We start from the raw sequence: 14,164 nt of genomic DNA, 5'->3' as shown, positions 1-14,164 counted from the left end.
TAAGAGTATTGTAATTTTGTATGCTAAGGGTTCCTACAGTTGGCCTCGGTCATGACATCCCTAACTTATGTACACACTTGGTTGGTAGGTTTAAAAACAAATGTGTATACGTAATGATTGATATACAACATACACTTCAGCTGGGTAAGTAATTAAATAAGAAAGCATATAGATACACCAAAGCTATTGATACAAACGCCCTCTGTCGGCCAAATGTTAGTATAAATATGTCATCAGGTTTATATAAATACGATTTTCAAGGTGATTCTTTCTCAAGTGTCTTTATAGGAGTTGGGTCTTTTTCTATAATATAGTAATCAGTTAGAATGTGATGCAATATGGAAATATGCTAATTACTTAATTATTGATGTAAATGGAAGGGTATTACATGAATTTTCTGACGTGGATCTAGAAGAACAAATAAATAATCTCGTATACTTTTAATGATGATAAGTTTGAGGGACGGCGTCATGAAGGAAATCGTGCTAGTAAGTAAACTAGTTAAACACGTCGATGTATTTTAACACCAGGATATTTTCACAACAGGCTCACCTATTTCCTAGTATATGACGAAGAATAGATGGCGCTCCCAAAATATAAGTTATTCCAATTGATTTGCAAATCAGATAAAAACAACTACTCAAGTGTTTCTTCCGTACACATACTTTATATGTAAGCTCACACGTTAATGTGTCATCCCCACCATGGATTACTTACACATTGTAAATAAGTGGTTACAAGAGAAACTTATTGTACGTGTATGAAATGTGAAAGTTGAAATAGCTACTAATTTCAGCCTATAATATCCAGTTTGGAACACATTTCAGTCGGGTATATTCAAGTGACATATGATGCAAGTTTTCAGCTTGTAGTCCTAACATTCTCTTTAACTATATCATAAAGGGCGTGGTGAAGGTACCCCAGTGGTACAGTCTGCGGACATGTTTCGCTATAAACCAGGTTTCAATATCCGTGGTGGAAGGAGTGCAGGCACAAATAGTCCTTTGTGCGTGTTTATTCTTAATAACGAAACAACAAACAGATCGGATGGAGGGATACATCAATGGCTTACACAGTGATTTTGAGAATGTACAAGTTTTTTATTCTCGAATATGCACCAACTGTTTGTTTTCGAAATTTGCGCAAAACTATACGAAGGCTATCTGCACTAGCCGTCCCTAATTTAGTAGTGTAAAACTAGAGGGAAGGCAGCTGGTCGTCACCACACACCGTCAACTCTTGGGCAACTCTTTTACTAACGAATAGTTGGATTGACCGTCACATTATAATGCCCTCACTACTGAAAGGGCGAGCATGTTTGGTATGACGGGGATTCAAACCCACGACCCTCAGATTACGAGTCCAATGCCCTAACCACCTGACTATGTCGGGCCGTAGGACCATTTATCTGGTTTTATAGTCTTCCCAGGTTTGATTTATTCTCTACGTCACATTTTAGATACCTCGATGTGGATTTCTGTACGTGGTGAGGGCACCTCCCAGGGAAGGTTCTGTTCTTTCAGTTTACCTCCTCTGGGATGTAAACATCCACCCACGTGTTTACCGTGCGTGGCAACCTGTGAAGGGAGGAGAGGATCCTGATGGTTGAGGGATCCATCCCTAACACACCATTGTGGCCTTGAATTCCTGTAGACGGGCGGCCTTGGGGTGGTTCCCCTTGAGTCAATCGGTTGGTCCACTCGGACCAGTATTGGACGTTTTCAACAGGTGTTGTGAACTTTGTGTCTGATGCTGATGTTTGGGTATAGCGCTCACGAAACCATGGGGTTGCTGCAGTGTCCTTGTTTGACATTGTAGTGCATCCCTTCGAAGGGCTCCATGGTGGTTGGGGTCAGGGGGCATCGAAATTTCCTTTCTTTATTATGGATACTCTAATTAATAATCTTAATAAAATAGTGAAAAAACAGTCTTATAGGTAAACGACCGCGTCTTGAAGATTCTGAGCAGCAATCCTCACCATCTGCACCATTTGTACCTCATTTTCTTATATTGCACTCACTTTCAGACAAACCTTTATGGCAAATGTCTCCCTTTTTCATTCAAAATGGACTTGCTGGCTCTCCAAAGTCAGTAAAAAGCTTCGATCTGGTGACATATTGGTGGAAACATTCAAATCTCAACACAATGAACTCCTGTTGCATTCAAAGGCTATTGGGGATATACCTATAGAGGTTACACCTCATACTACTTTGAATTCATCACGAGGAGTTATTGTTGAGATGGATTTGAAGAACATCCCAGAGTCGGAGATTCTCGCTGGTTTCTCAACCCAAAGAGTTTCTGCAGTGAGGCGTATCTCCACTCGCAAAGATGAAATTATGGTGCCGACCAATGCCCTCATTCTGACATTTATGTCACCTTGTCCGTCTGCCACCATCAAGGCAGGTTATCTTAATTGCAGGGTACAGCCATACATTTCTAACCCTCTCCAATGTTTCAAGTGTCAATGGTTCGGTCACTCGAAGACGTCATGTCGTGGTTCCTTGACGTGTGCTCATTGCAGTGGTAAGGACCATGATGCCTACGAGTATGAAACAGACCCTCATTGCATCAATTGCAATGGCTCTCACTCGTTCTACTTTTGTTCTTGCCCTAAATGGTTGGAAGAAAAAGAGGTGCAGCGTTTGAAAACGATTCATAACATTACCTATCCTGAGGATCGAAAATTGCTTCATCTCGGACTATGCTGCTGCACTTCTTTCCACAGCTAGTGTAGGAGTGCAGACAGATCTCTCTGTGCCCCTAAAGAATCATTCTCCAAACAAATGATTAGTCTTTTGATCTCCATGGTTAAAAAAGTTAATGAATCAACTTTAACACCTATCTCTGACCCTTATATACGTTCCACCAAACTCCAAGATCCACATCCTTTGGTTCCAGGTACAGGAATTTCCTCGGATCCATCTTCTCTCTCACCCTAAGGTGCAAAACAATCATTCATCCCCTTTCTCAGTTTCTGAAATCCCCTTTCAACAGCAAAAACCTGCCCAATCGACCCAGGGCAGGATCCATGGAGGTCGATAGACCTCCCTCGAATAAGGAAAGTAAGGAAAAAGTCGTGGTCGTAAACAGAAGGGTTCTCCGCCCAATCCGTCTACATGTAAATAAAATGGCCACCCTGATACAATGGAACTGTCAAGGTTTACATTCTAATCAAGATTATATCAAAACACTGATTGCTTCCTACCATCCTGTTTGTCTCTCCTTACAGGAAACATTTCTGAAACCTGAGGGGTGGCACTGTTGGTTAATCAGCATGTGTCCACCCTGTCTTTGCCACTCGACACACCCTTGGAGGCCATAGCCATCCGTGTTTCCTTGGGTCATACCATCACTGCTCTCTCTACCTGTTGGCTGGAGAGAAACATGATCAATCAGACCTTGATTCTCTCATTGAACAGTTGCCATCTCCTTTTTTTTTAATTCTGGAGGAATTTAATGGACATCAACCTCTCTGGGGAAGTGCTGATATTGATAGGAGGGGTCGCTCTGTAGACCGTATGCTCTCTGATTACAACCTTTTTCATTTCAATTCTGGTTCTTCTACTTATTTCCATGCACCTAGTCAGTCCTTTACTGCTGTTGATCTCTCAATTTGTTCCTCTTTATTATTTTCCAATTTTCCATGGAGGATTAACAATAATCCACGAGGCAGTGATCATTTTCCTATAATCTTGAGAGAAACTGGTTGTGGTCGATGCCTTCCGACCCGCGTGCCCCAGCGGAAGCTGGATCAAGCAAACTGGCCCTCTTCAACTGCTCTTGCAGAACTTGATCCTGCCATTGTCTGCCAGACGACTGTGTGGCAGCAGTAACTGACTTATTATACAAGCAGCTGCTCAATGTATTTCTGAAACCTCGACACGTTTTCCACTATATCCTCATCCATTGTGGAATCCTGCCGGTCACGTGGCACGGAAGGCACAAAAACGAGCCTTGGATACTTTCCGTAGATATCCCACACTCTCGAACTGCATCACTTTCCAGCGGACCCGTGCACATGTTCGATGGGTTAGACGTCAAAGCCAGAAGGAATCTTGGATTAAGTTTACAACCAGCATATTTTCTACCACCAGTTCAAAAGTCATTTGGGACAAGATTCGAAAAGTCAGTGAGCACTACAATTCTGTCCCCCTCTCCATCTTACTCTCTGATGTCCAGAGCATCGCCGATACTTTAGGTGGAAGCTTTTGCCGGGTATCTAGCACTTCTGCCTCTTCTTCCACCTTCTTAGCCATCAAGACTCAGGCAGAGCAGTTACCTCTTTCCTTTCGAGCTGATTGTCTCTGTGACCATAATCGTCTCTTTACACTGGTGGAACTCAAACTCGCCCTTCATTGGTCTGACAGTACATCTGTTGGACCTGATGATATACATTATGAGATGCTTCACCATTTATCTCCTGCTTCTTTGCTATCCTTCTGGTTGTTTTTAACTCGATTTGGCGGGAGAATGTTTTTCCTGATGCCCAGCGCCAGGCTATTGTCTTTCCTTTCTCCAAGCCTGGGAAGGATCCCAAGATTCCTTCAAACTACCGTCCAATTGCTTTGACGAGCTGTCTCTGTAAGACCTTAGAGAGGATGGTTAATACTCGTCTTGTTTTGTTCTTTGAATCAAACAACCTCCTCTTGCCCACCCAGTGTGGTTTCCGACGACAGTGCTCCACCATGGACCACCTGAATCGACATGAATCATCCATCAGAAAAGACTTTATCAAATGACAACATCTTGTATCAATATTCTTTGACATTAAAAAGGCTTATGACACAACGTGGAGGTATGGCATTTTGCGAGACCTCCATATATGTGGGTTACATGACTATTTGCTGATTTTTTTTTAAATTTCATGGACAGGAGATTCTAAGTTCATGTGGGTTCGACACTTTTCCGTTCTTTTCTACAGGAACTTGGAGTCCCTCAGGGCTGTGTTTTGAGTGTTACACTTTACAGTATAAAAATTAATGCCATCTCTGAACAACTCCCTCTCACTGTCGCAAACGGGCTCTATGTCGACGACTTTCACATCTCGTGTCAGTCGTCGAACATGAGGTATATTGAGCGGCAGCTACAGAATGCCCTCAATCATTTACTCAAGTGGACCACAACATATGGCTTTAATTTCTCTCTCTTTAAAAACGTTTGCATGCACTTTTGCCACCAACGTGGTATTCACGTTGATCCTGACCTTTGAATCGGTGAAGTTTTGGTGCCTGTTGTCTATGAGACTAAGTTTTTGGAGCTTATATTTGACCATAAGCTGACCTTTATACCACACATCAAACAGCTACGGGTCAAATGTACAAGAGCACTGAACATCCTCCGTGTCCTCTCTACGACCACTTTGGGAGTGGATCGACGTTCTATGTTAAAGATATATTGTGCTCGACTATGGATCACTGGTCTATGGTTCTGCCAGACCCTCAGCCTTAAAGATACTGGACCCTATTCATCATCAAGAACTTCAGTTATGCACTGCGTCTTTCTGCACTTCCCCAGTTCAGAGCTTATACATAGAGTCTAATGAACCTTCTTTGTACCTCTGCTGTTTGCAACTATCTTTACTATATGCTTCGAAACTTCGTTCCTTACCAAAGCATCCCATCTGGGGTTGTGTTTTCTTTCCTCGATGGGCCATAATTTTTCAGACCAGACAGTCTGCCATTGCTCCTTTTGGCCTTCGTATCCAGGCGCAGTTAGCTGAATTGGGTCTGTTCTTCGATAACATTGCTGTATCCACTGGTCAGCCCATCCCACCATGGCTTCTAACAGTCCCCAATTGTGACTTATCTTTAAGTCATCTGAGAAAAGTAGACACTCCTGATTGGAAATACTGTGTGCTATTTGCTGAATATCTTTCGAACTATCCTTCCATTCCTGTTTATACAGATGGCTCTGCCATGGTTTGTTGTGGCTGGGTGGTTGCGTGAAGAATTCCCTCAACAGCTTCTGTGTTCACTGCTGAATTGTACGTCATTTCTTTTGTCCTTGATCATATAGAAGCTAAGCAGTTCTCAAACTGCACTATTTATACTGACTTGCTTAGTTCTCTGCTGGTCCTTCATGTTGGTTCACACCTTGTTCTCGCTGATATTCAAAACCTACTGGCCCATTTCTCTTTAACATTCACTTCTTTCCAGTTTTTCTGGATACCGGACCACGTTGGTATTCGTGGGAACGAGCTTGCTGACATCGCAGCTAAATTTATCTGCTCTGGCACTATCACTGCTGTGCCTGTTCCATACATGGACTATGATCCTATATTGAAGGCTCGGGTCCGTGCCAATTGTCAGTCCACTTGGATTGAACAATGTGAAATCAAGCTTTTTCAAATAAAACCCTCTATTGGACTTTGGCCGTCTAACTTCCATAATGATCAGAAAGATGAAGTTGTTCTAACTAGACTACGCATTGATCACAGTTTTTTAACTCATCGTTTTCTTTTATCTGGAACTTATGCACCAGTGTGTAGTTTGTGTAACACTCAGATCACTGTAAGCCACATTTTAATTTATTGTCATCGTTATGATTCACAACGACGGCACCATTTTAAACGTGTTCTGTCCCAAGGTTTGTCCATGACGTTAGACAGTGTTATTGGTGATGGTGACACTCTCCATCTTGGTAATGTTTTTAGTTTCTTTAATGCCATTTAAGTTTTTTAATTTATACATTACACCTTTTTAATGTGGCTCCATTTTAAAAATCACGGTTCATCTAGTTCAGTTTGAAATTGTTGTTGTTGTTTTGGAATTTCGCACAAAGCTACTCGAGGGCTATCTGTGCTAGCCGTCCCTAATTTAGCAGTGTAAGACTAGAGGGGAGGCAGCTAGTTATCACCACCCACCGCCAACTCTTGGGCTACTCTTTTACCAACGAATAGTGGGATTGACCGTCACAATATACACCCCCACGGCTGGGAGGGCGAGCATGTTTAGCGCGACGCGGGCGCGAACCCGCGACCCTCGGATTACGAGTCGCACGCCTTACGCGCTTGGCCATGCCAGGCCGTAGTTTGAAATTAGAAACTGGCTGTAACATTAAGTAACTTGAAACCAGAACTGGAAAGACCAACTTCAGGTGACTAATGCTACTGTTTGAACTGCCTGTTAGTCATCCTGGCAAGTTGTTATTAAAATTTTGCTACAAGTCTTTTAGAACTTTTATTACTTTACATTTTGACAATGACCATAATGTCAAATAACTCGAAACCAGAACTGGAAAGATCAACTTCAGGTGACTGACCGTGGTTTTTGTACTTACCTGTTAGTCTTCCTGGTGAGTTATGATTATTACAGTCACGCTACAGAAAGTCCTTTACAACTTGAATTACTGTAGTTTTTCTCTTGACGTTGTAGACTAGATGTAAGCATTGGTTTTATGCTAGTTATTTATTTATTTTAACTTTGTTTTGTTTTACCTTAATTTCCTTTTGTGAATTTTACTAAATTTACTTTTACCTTTTTATCGGACGTTTGGCGCAGATAGCCTAGCTGCTTTGTGCCATAAGACAATAAATCAACCAACCAACCAACCAACCACATTTTCGAAACTTGCATCTTTCAGACATTTCAGACTTGTCTATCAAATTACGTGAACGCGAGAAACGTTTGGGAAACGATTCCTATTAAAGTTGGATTTATAGTTGCACAATAACTGTGGTGTTTGGGGTCGCATACATTGTCACGTATGAAAATGTCGACTGTTTTAAATCTCACAGCTCAGATTTTTTAAAAATTACCTCTTAGTAAACAATAACTAAACACTGGTATAACAAGTTACCTTAGCTACTTTTATTTATTTATATTTCTGTAGAATATTTACTACAGTCCTTATAGTACCAGCCTAAAACCTGTTTCAAAGCTATTTTATTTTTCCCGTATTTAGTTTCAATACAACGTATTCAATAGGATGTATTACCACTGGATACTGTATACTCTTGGCCCACATACTAATGTTGATGAACTCTTATATTCACAACTTTATACAACTATATATTAAAAGTCATAGACTGTTGGTGTGTCAAACAAAACAATGTATACATACACATATTATTACGTCACAAAATCAAGTATTAGCATGATAAACATTAATTTATCAGACACTGACATGGTTAGTTTTGAGTGATTCAAAAAAATTAGTCGTTTTAAGGAAAAATAAAAACAACAAAAATAACTGAAATTAGCGGTTGATTTATGGCAGAACTGTAACTGAACTGAAAGCAACTGAACGAGAGTCCCCACCGCCAACTCTTGGGCTACTCTAGATCAATTTTCTCACATTCATCCATTGCCTCAGCGGCGAGTCTTGAGGGCTTATAAAAGGTAAAAACCGGGTTTCGGAACCCACAATAGGCAAAGCAGGATAGTCGTTTGTGTAGCATTGCGCTTAACAACTAAAAAAAAAAATCTCTTTCAATGAACAGTGGGATTAATTATAACATTATAACGCGCTCACAGTTGAAAGAGCATTTTCGGCGCCTGCATTCGATAACACCATCTGCAGATTATGAATTGAACGTTGTAACCAACAGGCCACTTCAGACTTCTGATATTAGCTCTTTCACAGTTTAGGGGCCCGGCACGGCCAGGTGGTTAAGGCACTCTGCTCGTAATCCGAGGGTCGCGAATTCGAATCCCCATCACACCAAATATGTTTGCTCTTTCAGCCGTGGAGGTTTATTGAAGATCCAGCCATTTTATTACCAAATCTGCTGAAAAACAAGTAATTAGTTATCTTGGTAAAAACATCATACTGCAAATATTACCGTATGCAAGCACGGCTGTGGTATTTGTTGGGTAGCTACATCTACATGGGCCCGGAATGGCCAAGTGGTTAAGGCGTTCGACTCGTAAACTGAGGGTTACTGGTTCGAATCCCTGTCACACCAAAGATGTTTGCCCTTTCAGCCGTGGGGGTGTTATAAGGTGACTATTTGTTGGTAAAATAGTAGCCCAAGAGTTGGCGGTGGGTGGTTTTACATTGCTAAATTACGGACGGCTAACGCAGATAACCCGCGTGTAGCTTTGCGCGAAATTTACAAACAAAACCAAACTATTGTAATAACGCAATTAAAAATAAGTATTCAGTGAATGTTGGGAAAAGACACTCTTAAAGTAAAGGAAAATTGCTCATGATATACTTTGGCTTTCCAAAGCTAGAGGGCTCTTTATTTTACTAATGTCTGTTTACAGAAACAAATCTGCAAACACATACTGGAGGATTCAGATTTGGTAAACTTTGGTTTCCCGTCACTTTTTACAGGCTTTTATACTATTTAAGATATAAAACTCGATTAAAAACATTTTTGGTGAATTTGTAAAATAAATGTATTCATGTAGGATTGTGAACGAAAACGCAAATGGATGTTCATCAGAACTCCTTTAAGGACCCAGTAAACTCAATGGGTAATTCGACCATGAATACATTAGATTTAAAATTTAAATTAATAATAACTTTTAAGGTTGTCTAAAACATATTTACAAGCGTAAAAGGTATGTTATGCACTCTGTAAATGTAGAACTTAATACAAATTATATTTTATGGTTAACAATAAATATTAATGTATTTGTTTGTAAGTATGAGGATGTACACAGATTATATGCTTTATTTGAAGTTGCACATGCGCGTGTTATATATCTAACAACAGTGATATGTATATATACGTGTTTTATCGTGGAAAATTTCTAAATGCTGTGTTTGAAAGTAAAATGCAGTGAACATGTAATTAACGAATTCTATTCCTGCTAAACATCAATAGTGTTGCCAGTTCTCGAAAACTATAATTTATAACCTTGTCTAATTTCTGGGACGAATCTAACGAGTAGAATTGTGGTCTTTCAGAAATTAAAAAAAAACAAAAAACTGGAGAAGAAGTATTTAGTTACGTTTCGCAACGGCAACCGCAACAGTCATTAAGATAGAACAAAGAAGATTATACTTTTACACAACTGAAATATTAGGTAAAGACTCAGCGTTTTTCAGAAGTAAGTTCTATCGGCTTGTTTCATTCATATAATGGATGGGATATAGTACTAGAGAGGGTATATAACTAAAGATAATAGGCCTAATTAGTTATATCAGTGTTAGTCTCTGCAAATTGCCCCCTCTCCCCAGTGGCTCAGCGGTATGTCTGCGGACTTACAACGCTAAAAACCGGGTTTCGATACCCGTGGTGGGCAGAGCACAGATATGCCCATTGTGTACCTTTGTGCTTAATTCAAAACAAAAACTCTGCAAATTATAACATTTGTTTGTTTTAGATTTCTTGCGCAAATTTACACAGGAACTATCTGCACATAGCCGTTACTAGTTCTAAACTGGTAGTTATGAAAGCAGCTACTATTCTACAGCGTCTACAGTCAACTGTTCTCACACCGAAATGTGCAATTTGAACATCAATCCAACAGTGCTTTCGTGGCGTCCCCCGCTGGTACATCGGTAAGTCTACGGATTTATAACGCTAAAATCAGGGGTTCGATTCTCCTCGATGGACTCAGCAGAGCGCCTAACGTGGCTTTACCATAAGAAAAACGCACGCTTTCGTGACCTCGAAGCGTTTACGAGACAAAGGGACAAAAACCACCAATCCTTAAATTTACAGCTAAACTTCTCAGTCACACTTTGCGCAAAAAATGAAACGCAGAATTTCTGGCCAAGTTATACTACGAAATCTGAATAAAAATAATTATTTTTCTCAAAGATTTGTTAAGTAAAATATGCAGATTACTACGTAGATTGTTTTATTTAAAAATTACCTAAAATGTTAAATATCAATTTATGTCCCCTAATGGAGCAACGGTCAGTCTGCGGATTTAACACGCTAAAATCTGAGGTCAAATCCCTCGTAGTGGATACAGTAGAATGCCCAATGTGGCTTTGCTTCAGAACACGTACACACAAATATTTGCCTGATATATGTATATACTTCATTTTAATATTTCTTCTGTTTGTTAGAAACAGATGACAAGTTAAACATCAGATCTCTTGACATGACTTTCTTCACGACACAATAGGTATAACAGCGACATTACGTGTTTTTTTTTTATCTTAATAAGTTTGTTCGGCCTACTTATTTGGTTTCTGGTCGCTTGTAATCACGAAAAATGTTACTCTATACTACATCAACCTCCTAGAATTCAGGAATATTGGTGTTGTTAAGTTACGTAACACCCTGAAAGTAGCCATTGTTTGTTTGTTTTTGAATTTCGCGCATAGCTACTCGAGGGTTATCTGCGCTAGCCGTTCCTAATTTAATAATGTAAGACTAGAGGAAGACGGCTACTCATCACCACCCACCGCCAACTCTTGGGATATTCTTTTACCAACAAATAGTGGGATTGACTGTCGCTTTATAACACCCCCACGGCACCGATATGCTCGGTGGGTGGTGATGACTAGCTGCATTCCCTCTAGACTTACACTGCTAAATTAGGGACAGCTAGCGCAGATAGCCCTCGAGTAGCTTTGCGCGAGATTAAAAAAAAACAAACAAACCGACAGGATTTCCTTGTACTGCTTTTCTAAGTAGGGTTACAGTTTTAAATTCTACTCTTAACGTTTAGCACTTTTCTTGTGGTGTTGTTATCACAGGAAATCTGATACTAATCACATAATATCACAAGGAAATCTAACTTTATCAAAATTCCTAAGACATTTTCATCTCTTTTGTTTCTTAATTGTTTGCAATAGTAGTTGAAAATAGTACGTTTATTGTACTTCTAAATAAAAACCAGAGATCTGATAAAGTAAATCATATTTATTATTTAGCTATCTTTTTCTCTATATAGTGTTTATATAAAGTTTGGGTACATATCTTAGTATTTTTACCGACATCATGAAAAGGCCCGGTATGGCCAGGTGGGTTAAGGCGTTTGACTTGTAATCCGAGGATCGCGGGTTCTAATCCCCGTCTCACCAAACATGCTCGCCCTTTCAGCCGTGGGGACGTTATAAAGTAACGATCTATCCCACTATTTGTTGGTAAAAGAGTTGGCGGTGGGTGGTGATGACTAGCTGCATTCCCTCTAGTCTTACACTGCTAAATTAGGGACGGCTAGCGCAGATAGCCCTCGTGTAGCTATGCGCGAAAATAAATTAAAGAACGAACATCGTGAATAAAAAGGTCACTGAAAAGTACCATAATTATAGAAAACACTGATACTCGAAACTTGCTGACACTTCTAGTATTTGGCTCTATAAGTTTGCTTGCTAACACTGTTTTTTGTTTTTTTTAAGGGAAAAATTAATGACTATCTCGTACTTTGTACCTCAAATATCCTTGGTTTAGAAAAGCCAGGTTGTGTTATTGATTACTCGAAATTAAATATAACGACAGGTTTGTTCTTTCTCTCAACAAACAAAATTGTCGTATCACCGAATTTAACGATATATCTTATAACTAAATTTAAATACAATTGCAATTTAAAATGACACCAACTGAAGTTGTACGTTATGTTTTTATTCGATTCTTACGAAAACCTGGCTAGAAAAATGTTCTACATAATATATTACACTACTGTAACAAATAAAACCAAAAAACTATTATAAACAAAAATATTACAATCGTGTATTAAACTTTTACACCTAACCTTTTCTCAGCACTAATCTCAGAGTTACGATTTTCGTGTCTGTTTTTCAATCTGCTACCGCGAGTGAAGTCTTAATATTCAACCATATGTAAACACCAGGATGAAGAAAATACGACTTGAGTAACCATGGCACATAATCGTCTTTTCTAAAGAACTAAATCTCGCTACCTGTCAAGAAAAGTCAATGATTTCCAGTGTGGATTACAGTGATAGCTCTTACTGCGTGTTTCCAAAACAAAAAACAAAAAAACACGTGATAGTTTCCACTGCTTATTTCCGAAAAAAACAACAAAACACATCGGTGATCTAGTGAACACTAAGAGCTCAGATATCTCTGTGATGTACCGTTTTATTTATTTATTTTTTATTTTACTTGGCAAATTCAGTTTACCGGTAATTTTATTTAGAAGTCTATATACATCACTGGATATGCATGCAAATCATATTTGTGTGTTTAATAATGTTTTGATTGTATCAACATATTAATTACAATGCAATTTTAGTTTCACGATACGTGATTCAAGGTATTTTCAATTTAAATTGGGCGACACTAAATGGATAACTTTATACATGAGTCTACGTGACGTTATAATTTATATAACAAACGAAAACTATAAAAAATAAGCGTTCAATTACAATTCACAATCAAACTGATATTACGAATCTCAATCTTCTTTATAAACTGTGCTAACCCTAACGCTAATAGTGTGAATCAAATAATAACCCTTGCTGAGCGTTTTTCGTTTCGAAACGACTTTCTCCATTTCGGTTGTTAAAGCCTCTTTCTTGCAGTTCGCACTTTTGTGTATTAACAATTATATGTTGCCACGTTTCTGAATTTTAATCTTTAGAAAAGCCAGGTTGTGTTCTTGAATTACTAGAAATTAAGTATAAGATTTTAATTTGGAATGGGCTTGCACTTTTATTTTAGCGAATAGATGGCGCCACGTATTAGTTCCTCCATGCTTTGACCTATAATTTAATACATACTTTGTGTAGATAACAATTTGTACTTGGAAATTTTCAATCATTTCATGGATAAGCAAGTGAGAAAAATTAAATATTTGTTATGCTGCTTATATATATAAAGTTCAGGTATATATTTCTAACGACATCATGAAATAAGGGGTTATCCAAATATTTCTGAAAAGTGCCATAATTGTAGAAGATACTGTTACTCGAAACTTGCTGACACTTCTATAGATTATTTGGCTCTATAAGTTATAAGTTTCCTTGACAACCACTCTTTTTTTTTAAGGGAAAAAACGCTTACTGTATTGTACTTCACAACTCAAACATCATGAGTTTAATTTAATATATATTTCTTAATGTTTATGACGAAAATTGAAGAGATATGAATCCAACCCTGAACGCCCTGTGGTAGATTTCAAGCATCAAGGTATTCCAGAAGTTCTGTACAAATGCTGACATGCCGAGTGTGTTTTCTTATAGCAAAGCCACATCGGGCTATCTGCTGAGTCCACCGAGGGAAATCGAACCCCTGATTTTAGCGTTGTAAATCTATAGACTTACAGCGGGGGACCTGATATGTTGAA

The 14,164-nt window shown here is 39.0% G+C and overlaps 1 protein-coding gene across 1 annotated transcript in view; it reads right to left on the bottom strand.

Annotated features, from left to right (window-relative positions):
* Window positions 1–14,164, bottom strand: part of LOC143231925 (uncharacterized) — a 30,353-nt gene that overhangs the window by 1,958 nt on the left and 14,231 nt on the right. The gene's annotated exons all lie outside the window — the stretch shown is intronic.

Source organism: Tachypleus tridentatus, chromosome 11 (genome assembly GCF_004210375.1).
Source record: "Tachypleus tridentatus isolate NWPU-2018 chromosome 11, ASM421037v1, whole genome shotgun sequence".
Classification (NCBI taxonomy): domain Eukaryota; kingdom Metazoa; phylum Arthropoda; class Merostomata; order Xiphosura; family Limulidae; genus Tachypleus; species Tachypleus tridentatus.
Note: the sequence above shows the minus strand (reverse complement) of the source record. Positions and strands in the feature narration are given on the sequence as shown.